General features: G+C 40.3%; 1 non-coding gene across 1 annotated transcript; it reads left to right on the plus strand.

Annotated features, from left to right (window-relative positions):
- The first annotated feature begins 9,680 nt into the window (after positions 1 to 9,680).
- On the plus strand, positions 9,681 to 9,762 carry trnal-aag (transfer RNA leucine (anticodon AAG)). Its single transcript has one exon. It is a non-coding gene; the product is annotated as a tRNA-Leu (tRNA).
- Positions 9,763 to 11,164: the final 1,402 nt, after the last annotated feature.

Raw genomic sequence — 11,164 nt, forward strand, 5'->3', positions numbered from 1 at the left:
TATAACCACTATAACCACTAATCGATGATCCCCTGCTGATTTTGCCTGGGTTCTTGCACCCAGTTACCATGAGCTGCCACGTGGAGGCACAGCAGAAGTCTTGATGATGTAGAGCAGAGGTAGCCAACACGGTGCCCGCGGGCACCCTGTCGCCGGTAGGGACCACGTGAGTTGCCCGCAAGACATGTTCTAAAAATAACACTAGTCATTATGGAGCTCCGTCTACAATTGTAGTTGCTGTTCTTTTTTAATCAAAAACGCTTGCAGAGAGTTAAGAGAGTTGGGTACCCGGAGGCGCACAGCGGACAGCCAGGATGAGGCGCCTGAAGACGCTCGCGCGCCTCGGAGGGTTGGATCCCCCCCTCGGCTATAGACAAGACTTTTTACTAGTTTCTTCATTGAGAAAAAGGTACCATTGGAAAAGCTGGTGTCAGTGACAACAGACGGGGCTCCTGCGATGACGGGCCGGCATGCAGGCTTCATTGTGCAATGCAAAGGTGACCCAGACTTCGCAAAATTTCTACATTACCACTGGATCATTCACCAGCAGGCGCTATGTGCAAAAGTAATCAGCTTTGATCATGTGATGATACAAAAATATCAGAGATGTGATACCTCTGACTTTCAAATGTTGAAACAGATTAACAGAAATAAAAGTTGCATGTTTAAATATGTATGTGTAGCTATACCATCATTGTTGTGGAAATCTTTATTAATAATTATTGTGAGGAATAATTAACTGACATGTGATCAAACAGTCTCTTCACATATATTATTATTATTAAGGTGATCTGTGCAATTTTGTTATTCAGGAAGTTTGTGTCAAATAAGTAGCCCTTCGTACTACTCGGTACCCTTGAAGTAGCTCTCAGTTTAAAAAAGGTTGGTGACCCCTGATGTAGAGGCAAAGGGAATGTCTTTAAAATATTACAAGGTTGATTTCTGCTTTGCGTTTGACCTGAAGTGCCTGTCATCACCCTGTGGCATCCTGCACACCAGCTCACAAACATGTGGAAAGAAAATTTTAACTGAAAGTAGTGTGAAGGTGTATACTGTCCGTATATTTGGGCACAGATCATGTCTCTGTACTGGGATGCATCTTGGTTGTTGGGCTGTGGTGGATGTGGATCATCAATGTCCTCGCTAAGTTGAAGACCCTGCTCATCTTCATCAAGTTGGTCACCTGACTCCACACAAATGTTGTGAAGGATGCAACATGCTGTGACAGTTGAACTGATACTTGCCACTTCCTTCATGTACAGACATTTGAGCCTTCTGAACTTGGATTTCAGGAGGCCAAAAGCATGTTCGATGGCCACACGAGCCGCAGTGAGCTTTTGGTTAAAGCGCCGCTGCCTGGCGGTTAGGTGGCCATTATCCCGGTAAGGTTTCATCAGTTTTCTCAACAGAGGATAAGCCGAATCACTGATGATGTGCATTCCCTCTGGGACCAGGGCCTGAGGATCCTCTTCCAAAAGCCGTGCAACATCAGTGTTGCGAAATGCTCTGGCATCATGCCAACTACCAGGGTGACCTACATTGACATGACAGAAGCGCCGTTTACTGTCACAGAATCCGGTGAGGATGATGGAATAGAATTGTTTCCGGTTATAATAGGCTATGGGATTGTTGCAATGTGGTTTGACGATGGGAATGTGACATCCATCGACAGCACAGACTGTATTTGGAAATCCAGCTGTTGCAAAGTGTAACTGGGACGTGTGGAGTGCTTCCCCTGTAGGCCACGACATGTGATGGGACAGATGTGTAGTGACCAGGGAACAGAAGTGATGGAGATGTGTTGAAAGTGTAGATTTTGAGATGTTGACTCTGTCTGCCACACCCCTATATGACTCCTGGTTAGACAGAGTCCACACACAGGCGAGAACACTGTTACAGACAGGTAGTTTGGTTTGCTGTCTGTTTATGTAGTGTGGTCCCAGCTGGGTCATAAGGTCCTAGTTAGCAAAGAAGAGAGTCAAACTGACATGCAAATGTCAGTGATTGTATTTAGCCTTGAAACGCTGTAGATAAGCCTACCTCCACTTGTCCTCTTGAGAGCCTGAGGTGACTTCTGAAGTCAGTGGCACTGTACAGAGGGACGACCTCCTCCACAAAACGTGGTATTTTTGGAACCAACCTAGAAGAAGAATAATGAAGCTGATTCTTTAGAGAATTCTAAAGAACTCTTTAACCATATAGGGAACAGTTATTGAATTATGAAAACCATGTTTCACCACAATGCCATCCTTTTTATTAAATAATAAAAAAATATAAATTGTTATAAATTACATTCCTTGATTATTCTACTGTTTTTAGTTTTATAAATTGCCTAACATTGGAGGATCATTAAACATGAGGATACGATGCTAAATTTACTTTCTTAACCGTGGCCATATGTTCTGGTTCATTTTAAATATTTAAATAAAACAAATCACCTTCTCCGTCCAAGTCCAACTTCATGGTAAAGTAGAGGGATCTCTTCTGCCTTAACTGGCGATCAAGAAAGCAAACACTATTTCTTCAGCCATAGTCTTCCAAACGTGGTCCGAAGAATACAGGTGCTACAGATGTAACAAACAGGATGTAAACTATCCGATGACTTCCTGTGTATTCCGTGAAGGCGGCTGAAAACAGTCTGACTTGAACGCAGTTTTTGTCAACGCCCCTTTCTACGTCCGCCTGCTCTCGTCTGCTTTCCAGGCGAGGCGCAGTTCAACTCGAACGAGCATTCTGACTCGTCGAAGGCGGGCTCATTGACTGAAATCGACCGATGATAGGCTGAGCTAGAGCCCATACACACACAGCAACTGAGAAAATCCCAATGGATGAGAAACAGACACAGGCTCTGAGAGGACCCTGGCTCTCAAAATTATTCCAAACGGCTGTATTTGGATGTATTGAATAACATGAGTCATAAAAAAAGTGAAGTATATAGTTATATAGTATATAAAAGTACAATGTTAGAGCTGCAACAGCTGGTTCCAAAATGACGACCTCGCGTGACCTCTCTGTACTAAAAGCCTCTTATTCTTCACTTTATCCCAGCCAAACGTTATTCTAGGACTACTGATCGGTTGTGCTATGATTTGGGAGAGTGTTTAGGCTCTCAGCTGCATTATTTCAAAAACATAATATCAATAAAAGTGCCTTTTTTTCAACATATACACAATATTTACCCATCTGAACAATCTCACAAGTGTTATCTGAATCTAGCATCAAAATTATTAAAATAGACCTTGTAGTTACAGAATTGTGGTCTCTTTAGTATGGGTATGCCATTTTCAAGCAGAGGCCTAAAAATAGGGCTAGTGTTTAAAAGGTAAGAAGTTAAAAACGCACACTCTACACCCACCCTCCATCATCTTGTATTAATACTAACTGCCAGCTACAGCCATGTCAGGCCACAAGAAAGGCATGATGCAACGTGTGGATAAGGCTGGCCAGACCTGATTGCTTCCTTGAGACAGAACTCATTTTCTGTTGTGATGGATTGCATCAGTAGAGGCTTACAGAGGAAGAGGCCGGGAGGGTTCAACTCACTTAAGTTAACTTATTTTAGACTTCGACCAAGTATTTAGCTTTGATTAGTCCCATTGTGAAACCATGCTTGACCAATGGTGATCATTGTACTTGTTGTACTCGAGCCATGCAGACAGGGTCAGTGTGGCAGCTTCTGTCGGACAAAACAAGGACACAAAGTGTTTCACTGCTGCAGGACCGTGATACGTCAGATTGCCTCTCACACATGGAGACAGGGTCTATTTTATGATGGGAGAGATTACAACAGCCAGTTCAGGAGATGAGTGGAGGAATGGATTTTTATAGGTGTGTGTGTGTGTGTGTGTGTGTGTGTGTGTGTGTGTGTGTGTATAAGGAAAATATAGAACTGACTTTGTTCCGTGATTGGAAGTAGGGTTGAGAGAAGGGAAAGGAATTTGGAAATGTTTTCAGAGTAACTAGGAGGAATGGATAAGTTAGTTTCAATGTAAAAGTGTCAATAGCCAAACTGGTTATTTCTACTAGGGAAATAGCCAAAGCATCAATAATATACTGAGTATTTCTGTAGAGTTGATTATATGACATACATGGTTCTCTTTCAAACTTGTAGACCTTAATTTTGATCAAAATGTGTGTCCACTTTCTTCGTAGGCCTAGTTATAGTGGAATCAAATCAAAGAGCAGCAAATAAAAAGATGTACGTAAATCCAGTCTCCGTTATAAACCTACATCGGAAGTTTATTTTGAAAATGCAGTTTGAATGTAATGAGCAGATACTGTACGTTTCCTTTGCAAAGACACTGTGCAACGAGCGCAAACCTGACTTTGCGTCCCCGATAAGTCCAAAAATGATGCTAGAGGGGTAGCTAGAGCGTCATAGTTTGACGTGTAGGGCCACTGAACAAGTGTCGGAGTTTAACCAGCTGGTAATGAGAATGAATGAGTGGGAATTCATACCTCCACGCGCCATACTTTACTGTTCAACAAGTATCTGTTTAGTCACCCAAACCGCTCAGTAATGTAGGAGCAAGAATATCTCACACTGGATCATCAATTAGACCTTCCTCTGTGATCAACTAAATGACTGTATGTGATTCACAGTACACAGTGGTGGATACAGTGGCTATGACATATTGGTAGGGACCGGTGGGCCAGGTGAGTCTGGATGGATCAAATATAGTATAAGTAGCCAGTAGAGGGTGCACTCAACCAAAAATCAAATTAACGAATACAATTGACAGTTATTAAACTAACTAACTAGTGTAAACGCAAAACAGTACAGACACGTCCCATCTTCCAAAAGAGCTCTTGATTGCTCTTGATGTCAGACAGGTCATATAGAGGTGTGCCCGGTCTCCAAACTGACAGCCAGGCAATAAAGATGCCTCTTTCTACTATGCAATGACTGATTGATAAGTCGGGATCATTCTAGGTCCTCACTGTAAAGTAGTTTGTGAGCTACTCACTGACTGTATATCTGACTGTATATAAAGCTATTGTTCATGAGTTAACAAAGCTGCCTTTGTTTGACATTTGTTTTAAGTCAGCTCTGTTCTGGTGTTTCTGTTTTGGAAGCACTTCCTTTAATCCTACAGCTGCCTGCTACACTGTGTTGTATTATGCATTGTGTTGAGTTTCTGGGCCTCATATCAGTCTCAGTGTAACTAATATAAGCATCCAAAACAACCTGTTGCCTTACAATTCTGTGTTTAAGTTTCTTAGCTTGTGGCACTAAATAATACCAATTAAGACCCACCCATTATAATATTTACAATACATGTTATTGGGCTGTTTATAACAATGAAATCATATATTTGGCTGTCATGGCATCAATTCTGTCCACTTTTGCCTGCCAATCACTACCCCACCTGTCACTCCAGATCCTGCTATTCCTAGTCCCACCACCAGCCCCCCCTTAGTGTGTTTACCCACTGTATATTGCCACATTTCCCAATCACCCCCATTAGTGTGTATATATATATATATAATATATAATATACCCATTTCCATTTGCTGACTGTCGGATCTTCTATCGAGCTTTGAGTGAGCGAGCATTTGGATCCAGCAAAAGAAAAACACTTTCATGACTGGAGCTGCTTTGTCCTGAGCTTTCCCGAGTGTTCTTATGGCTGACAGGTTAATATTCAACTGTAATTTCAGTTCAGCCTGTAGTGGTGTTCTAGTGTGCTTCGGCAAAAATCCATTATTGAGCTGAGACAGTACAACAAATCAGACGTCAACCATATCGAGGAGTCAGTTAGACAGCCAGTTATGGGAAGCAGTGCTGTGAAACTAGCGTGCATGCCTACAAATAAACTTTAAAGCTCAAATAACTCATCCCAGGCGTGTGCTAGTATGAATAAATTGCACTGTAGTAGCCTTTATAATGCTGGTTTTAACATTTCCTCACGGTTTCCTGTCAAAAACTTGTTAACTTTCTTCTGAGCTCAGTTTCCTTTCAGTAATTTTTAACTTTCAGTCTACATTGGAGAGAGAAAGAGAGAGAGAGCTGGTCACAAGTTGCCAAAGGCCATGGGAGGATTACACAAGCGGCCAGCCGAGTTTGCATGCAATCTTATTTTTGAATGTGCCCCATAATCTTATTTTTAGTATTTCCATGTAATTTGGCCATTAAAATGTCGAGTCCCATCTGATTTATACATAGCAGAAGTCACACGCACATGGTGTTAATGTGCTTTTCTGCCTCCCAAATCTGACGCAAGTCATGAAACTTAAAAAGGACGCACAGCGCACTGTTAAATTCCCACTAGAACTGATTTGAATTGCATGCATAAGCAATGCCCTCCAAATGAATTCCATTCTGCTCCTCTTATTAAATTAAATACATTTCAAATGGGGAAAACTTAACAAATCATCCCCCCTATGCTTTTTGGCTGTTGATGACCTGAACTTAGACTGAACTTATAGTTTATTTTAGCTCTCAACATTCTGAGTACCGCAGTGGCCAAATGATGTGTCTGTTGGTTTCTTTGGCAGTCGAAGAATTATCTGAAAAATGTTTATTTCATTTATTGAGACATTTGGTATTCCCTTAATTTGGTTTGACATGTACCAAATATCAATATTAATTGTGACTCAATAGGTACACCTGAGTTGGCATTCATTAAAATAAATTGTGAACTTTTCAATCCGTTTCCCTGAAAATTAAAGAAAAACTGCAATTACGAGAGCAATAAATCCTTTATCTCCCCGGTTTAACAGAGTCACGCTTCACAAATCGGTGGTGCAGCTGTTATTCATGCGTACTCACTGACTCACTGATGACAATAAAGATAACAATAGACCAGCATGGCTTGACATCTGGAATGCGTAATGTCCGTCCTGAGTGTGTTTGTTGGAGGAAGCAGACACCATCTCTCCGTTCTAGTTTGTCTCCTTGAGAACATTAGAGGAAATGATATTCATAATTACATTCGGTAACATACAGCATGAAGGTTCAGCTCAATCGAAAATATTGTCACATGGTGGATCCCAGTTTTCATTAACTACCATAAAATAATACCTTGCTTCAAAAGTATTCATAGACTTCCTTATGACACAAAAGTACTGCTGCTCACTATGAGACCACCGATGTCAATATTTGGTGTCTGCGGAGCATGCATTCTAGGCTACATGTTTATGGTTTAGGAATTGAATTAAGCCTATAATGTGTGAACTGAGATGAATTGCTGCATATGTGTAGGCATTGTTGTGTCATTGTAATGGGTAACACATTATAATAACTAAACGCTATGAAGCATTAGGTAAGTATGAGTAAACACTTAATTCATCATTTATAAAGCATTGTTCCTACATTAACACTCATTAGTAAACCATTTATAACAACAGTTATAAATGTTTTATTATTGATTAATAAGCTGGTCTATTATGTGTTTCATGATTGTGTTTTCATACTTTATAAATGATGGATTCCCCATGTGTAAATTAAGTATTATATATATATATATATATTACAAACCAATTATTAAGGAGTTGTAGATAATTAATAACATCATTTATAAAGTGTTAGTAAATGATTAAGAACTTATTTAGATGTAGATTATTCTTGCATTTATTTAATATCTTGTAGAAATATTGCGTGCAAAAGAACACCTTCCAACTCCTCTTCCCTTTCCTCTGTCACTCTCTATCTCTGTCAAACACACACACACACACACACACACACACGCACGCACACACACACACACAGAATGTGTCGTTGTCTCAGTCCTCAGTCTTGAAAATTGGACAACTATAATGCATAAAGGTTGATTAAAGGATAATTTTGGTGTGGGTTGGTCGGAGTGTATTGGCTCGGGTGCGTGCGGGTGTTAAAAAATCCTAGTGGGTGGAAATACATAATCGCCCACTTCATCTGTTCAGCTGTCAGAACTCAATGGGATCTCAATGTGGACACTGGTGACATCAGGTGTAGATGTTATCGAGTTAAATTGTATGTACATACAATCCGGATACAAGACACATTTTTTATGTATTTAAACCACTTAAAAGAAAGGCCCACCTTAAGAAATTCAATATCAGAACATGTGTACGCTATGTTCAGAATATTTTCACCATTTTAGCTTGCCGTCAGACAGCCCTTTCAGATGGAGAACTGATGCGGCTATGCCCTATTCAAACCCACCATACTCAATTCACAAAAACAGTAATTTAACCTCACAGAACACGTAGATTGCTGGTTTACCGCTGCCTCGATCAGTTCTTTTTTTTTCTGTTATTGGGTGACTTTCTTTCAGGTGGTTGAAATACGCTCTGCTGCTGCCCCCGTCCACAGCAGTACATTGCTTTGCACCAGTGCTGCTACGACTGTCTGTTTCTCCACCTACTGACAATGGATAAGTGCCTCACATAACTCCACTTCAGAACACTTAATCTTTGGTTCTTCATCAAATTAAAATCACAAATTGCAGTCATAAAAGGTATGATAATATAATCATACCTTTGAAACATGACATTTTTCATGTCAGTATGAGCTACTGTTTGTATTCCTCTTATTATAAATGGGGGAAAAAAATGTATCTTCTTTGCCAGGAGCCGGGTTGCAAATCTCTCTGTGCAGAGCTAAAAGTGGCCAGAGATGTTTTCATTTTCTTTATTTACAGCTTTATGTACTTTTGCCGGGTAACACGTTCTCCGTGAACATAATCACACAGCAGTGCAAACTGATTACTCTAGTGTGACATTTGAGATGGAGAGCTTTCCCAGCTGCAGAATATGTTTGTGCGATTGCTCCAAATCAATGAATATGTTTTGAGCAGACAATTTCCTTCACATCATAGCAAGCATGCGTCAGTGGCCTTGGGGTTAATTTGTGTAACACGTGGTGCTGGCTGCTGAGCAACAAACAGACAATAAATGGAAATGAAGACAGCTATCCTATTGCACCTTTAATATGAACACTGTTCCTGTTCCCCAAGGGACTTGGTATCTTGTACAATAGCTGGATATTGAAGATGAGCAAAGGGTAAAGTTCATATAACGGTAATAATAATGCAGTTGTTTGAGTCAAATGCGATAGTAAGGTTGATCAAACTTCTTTAACCATATTGTCCAATGGGAATAACAGCATTCCATTGTTTTTTAAAGTGAGACGTACGCATGTCCCAGTTGGAGCTCTGTCAGTATATTTCAGTCGTTCTGTTACTTATGTGCAAAATTAGCTGGAACCCCTTTGTGATCTGTTTTTTTTATGGTGATCCAAGTTACATGAACGCATCAACTTTGGTTGTGTCCCAATCTCTTTAAGTGGGAGAACATGGTTTGCTATTGCTGCTGTTATTTAGTTTCTTTAGTTTAGTCTTCATCTGATGACATTAAAGAAAACTCACAAGTTTCAAGATTTTCCTATGATTACCTTTGATTAATGGGTTATGAATAAAATGTGTTTCTTTACCTTTCGCATACCCTTAAGAGCAAGCAGAGTGGCACAACGGAAGTGTGCTGGGCCCATAACCCAGATGTCGATGGATCGAAGCCATCCACTGCTATTTGTAAATGCTTTAGATAAGGTGCATTTCAATCCATTCTCATAATTCAATCTTTTCAGTTGACTAAGCAGTCATTTCCCCAATTGTCTGAAGGAAATGTCTTCACCTTTTAGTGCTGCAGTGGACATCAAATATTCGTCTCAAGAAGCTGATGCAAATGTAGCATTTACAGGTAGTGTGGCCGAGTGGTCAAAGGCGCTGGATTAAGGCTCCAGTCTCTTAGGAGGCGTGGGTTCAAATCCCACCACTGCCATTAACAATGAAAGGTACCTGGTAAAGCGAGAGAGGTGATGGTCATCCTCATTCTGAGTTGCATGCATTGCTAAGTGTAGTGAACTTGTGTGAAGCAACAGTTATTAGAAGATGATGTGTGGTTCCATGCTGACTACCCTTTCCATCCATTCTCAAATTGCCAGCCATGTTTTTATATAACTAGTCAATCATTGCCCAGGCTGTGAAATTTGAAACAAGCATTGAGTATCTTAGTTTACAAACACATGTGGTAGTGTGGTTGAAAGCGCTGTATTTGAGTTCCAGTCTCTGTGGAGGTGTGGGTTCAAATCCCACCACTGAAGAAATGCGTCCACATACCCACTAATTCATGGTTTTTGGCCAATGATTAAAAAAGTTAAATGCACATGATAGCAACACAATCACTGTCTGTAAGTAAGACATTTATAAAAGAAAATGACAAAGTAGCTATCACAATGTATTTTTTTCAAATGCATAAAATTGAAAAACAGGGATTCAGCATGTTTTACAATACCCCTTAACTTTTAAAAGTTAAAGTAAGTGCAAAGGTAGAGTAAATATTTCCCCTTTTACTTTGACAGACATCATATTTCAGCAGTGTAATTCAATGCACAAAACATGAATAGGCCTTTAACAGTCATTAACACTCCCTACAAACATATCAGCTCACAGTGGCCTTTGTCAACACTCTGCTGGCACATCATCTTACTTCTGCCTCACAAACATCATTTAGCAATTCACGGTAAGAGATTTCTACAGTTTAGGTGGAAATCCAGCCTGAATCGTTGCCACATGGAAGCAATAAGCTGCTTTGAAAAGGGCTTTAAATGCCGCATTCACTTCCCTCAGTTCTTTGAGGAATGCTTTCAGGTGTGTTTTTTCATATCAACTTTGACTATTCTGCACGCTAAAAGAGGAGAAAACTGCACTAAGACGATTATATTTGATATACGGCTATCCAATCCATCATGACTAAACCTGTTAGAAAATAAAACTGAATGTGTTTCAATAGCAGAGGGGCTGTCTGGGGGGGGGGGGGGGAACCCTCTTATTTCCCAAGCTTAGAAGAGTAAAAATGTGTCATCTTAAGAAAAGGTGTGTACATTTTAGAGATTTCCTTTGAGCTTCAAAGAGTTGGGGGTCCTAAAACTTTGTGTTGTTCCTTACATTATCATAACAAAAAGGGCTGCTGATATGGCAGTCGTGTTATTCTTGTAGCTTCTGGGAACATTAAAACTCACTGAAGTGTCAGAATTATGAAAGGTAAAGTCAAGTGGTAGATAGCAGATTTTGCTCTCACTTTTATGGCAGTGGGTGGTTATGGCATCTATTTAGAGCTGCATAACTGTGTATACAGTGTGTGTGTGTGTGTGAGAGAGTGTTATGACTGTTAAAAAAACCCA

This window comes from Anarrhichthys ocellatus, unplaced genomic scaffold, assembly GCF_004355925.1.
Source record: "Anarrhichthys ocellatus isolate YVR2014 unplaced genomic scaffold, GSC_Weel_1.0 scaffold19, whole genome shotgun sequence".
NCBI lineage: Eukaryota > Metazoa > Chordata > Actinopteri > Perciformes > Anarhichadidae > Anarrhichthys > Anarrhichthys ocellatus.